The sequence below is a fragment of the Apteryx mantelli genome, unplaced genomic scaffold, assembly GCF_036417845.1.
Source record: "Apteryx mantelli isolate bAptMan1 unplaced genomic scaffold, bAptMan1.hap1 HAP1_SCAFFOLD_248, whole genome shotgun sequence".
NCBI lineage: Eukaryota > Metazoa > Chordata > Aves > Apterygiformes > Apterygidae > Apteryx > Apteryx mantelli.
The window spans coordinates 37,501-40,000 of NW_027118600.1; positions in this window are offsets into that span (position 1 = coordinate 37,501).

The following is a 2,500-nucleotide window of genomic DNA, read 5'->3' on the forward strand; positions in this document are numbered from 1 at the left end:
GGCCGCGGCCGCCCGGTCGACCCGGCTCCGGGAGGCCGCGCCGAGGTCGCCGCCCCGCCCGCGGGCCCGCCTTCCGGGCCGCGGCCGCCCGGTCTACCCGGCTCCGGGAGGCCGCGCCGAGGTCGCCGCCCGGCCCGCGGGCCCGCCTTCCGGGCCGCGGCCGCCCGGTCTACCCGGCTCCGGGAGGCCGCGCCGAGGTCGCCGCCCGGCCCGCGGGCCCGCCTTCCGGGCCGCGGCCGCCCGGTCGACCCGGCTCCGGGAGGCCGCGCCGAGGTCGCCGCCCGGCCCGCGGGCCCGCCTTCCGGGCCGCGGCCGCCCGGTCTACCCGGCTCCGGGAGGCCGCGCCGAGGTCGCCGCCCGGCCCGCGGGCCCGCCTTCCGGGCCGCGGCCGCCCGGTCTACCCGGCTCCGGGAGGCCGCGCCGAGGTCGCCGCCCGGCCCGCGGGCCCGCCTTCCGGGCCGCGGCCGCCCGGTCTACCCGGCTCCGGGAGGCCGCGCCGAGGTCGCCGCCCGGCCCGCGGGCCCGCCTTCCGGGCCGCGGCCGCCCGGTCTACCCGGCTCCGGGAGGCCGCGCCGAGGTCGCCGCCCGGCCCGCGGGCCCGCCTTCCGGGCCGCGGCCGCCCGGTCTACCCGGCTCCGGGAGGCCGCGCCGAGGTCGCCGCCCGGCCCGCGGGCCCGCCTTCCGGGCCGCGGCCGCCCGGTCTACCCGGCTCCGGGAGGCCGCGCCGAGGTCGCCGCCCGGCCCGCGGGCCCGCCTTCCGGGCCGCGGCCGCCCGGTCTACCCGGCTCCGGGAGGCCGCGCCGAGGTCGCCGCCCGGCCCGCGGGCCCGCCTTCCGGGCCGCGGCCGCCCGGTCTACCCGGCTCCGGGAGGCCGCGCCGAGGTCGCCGCCCGGCCCGCGGGCCCGCCTTCCGGGCCGCGGCCGCCCGGTCTACCCGGCTCCGGGAGGCCGCGCCGAGGTCGCCGCCCGGCCCGCGGGCCCGCCTTCCGGGCCGCGGCCGCCCGGTCTACCCGGCTCCGGGAGGCCGCGCCGAGGTCGCCGCCCGGCCCGCGGGCCCGCCTTCCGGGCCGCGGCCGCCCGGTCTACCCGGCTCCGGGAGGCCGCGCCGAGGTCGCCGCCCCGCCCGCGGCCGGCCGGTCTACTCGTCTCCGGCGTGCCCTTGTCGCCTTTTCCGGGTGGTAAGCGGTAGACCTGTTCTCCCTGGCCTTCCTGTGGAGCGGCGAGAGGGGTCGCTCTGTTGCGCTGCCTCCAGTTACGTCATCGTAAAGGCCGGCCATTTCCGCGCCCCGCCCCGGTAGGAGGGGCGGCTGTTCTTCGGCTCTCCGGCGCCGCCTGACTTACCGGTACGACTGTAGGGCAGAGGGTGAGCAAGCGCTGAGTTCCGGAGCTCTACTCCCGGGCGCCCCCAGCGCTAAGTGGCCGGCCTGCGAGCGACCTAGGGCGGCTTGCGAGGGCAGGTAAGGCCCGGTCCCGACTCCGGTTCTCTGACAAAATGTTTTTTTCGGCGCGTTCGATACGGCGGTTTCCCGGCACGTCCTCGGCAGCCAGGCGAGCGTGTCCCCGGTGCCGGGAAGCGCGGAGCCGCGGAGCCGGCGGCGGGCTCCAGCGACGGTTGCCGAGTTGCGAGAGGGCTGAGGCGGTCCGCGCGGAGCGTGTCCCCGGTGCCGGGAAGCGCGGAGCCGCGGAGCCGGCGGCGGGCTCCAGCGACGGTTGCCGAGTTGCGAGAGGGCTGAGGCGGTCCGCGCGGAGCGTGTCCCCGGTGCCGGGAAGCGCGGAGCCGCGGAGCCGGCGGCGGGCTCCAGCGACGGTTGCCGAGTTGCGAGAGGGCTGAGGCGGTCCGCGCGGAGCGTGTCCCCGGTGCCGGGAAGCGCGGAGCCGCGGAGCCGGCGGCGGGCTCCAGCGACGGTTGCCGAGTTGCGAGAGGGCTGAGGCGGTCCGCGCGGAGCGTGTCCCCGGTGCCGGGAAGCGCGGAGCCGCGGAGCCGGCGGCGGGCTCCAGCGACGGTTGCCGAGTTGCGAGAGGGCTGAGGCGGTCCCCGCCGCCGAGAGGGAAGGCTCGTGGCCTGTGAGCCCTTCGAGTGCAGCGCGAGAGAGAGGAAAAGGGGGGTGCCCCCTGCGGCTCGAGAGCCTCGTTCCAGGGGCCTGCCGCCGGCAGTGCGGCGATGCCAGCGCCGCAGCTGCTGACCCACACCTGCACGCAGCGCCCGCTGAGGCGTTCCGGGACACGTCGGAGAGGCCCCTCGGCGGGCCGGCGCTTCCCTGCTTCTCTGTCCCAGGGAGTGCGGGAGGAGTTGCCGGTGCTTCAGGCTCGAGTGGGCACCTCTTGCCGGACGGTGGTCCGCACCCACACGCAGTGTCCGCCGCGGGTTGCCTCCTCGGTGGCCGCGCTGGGCAGGGGAAGTTGGCTCAGGACTCGACCGATCGATGAGGCCGTTCGGGTCGCGTCGGTGAGGGCCCCCGGCGGGTCGGCTCTTCCGTGCTCCCCGTCATAGGGTGCATGGC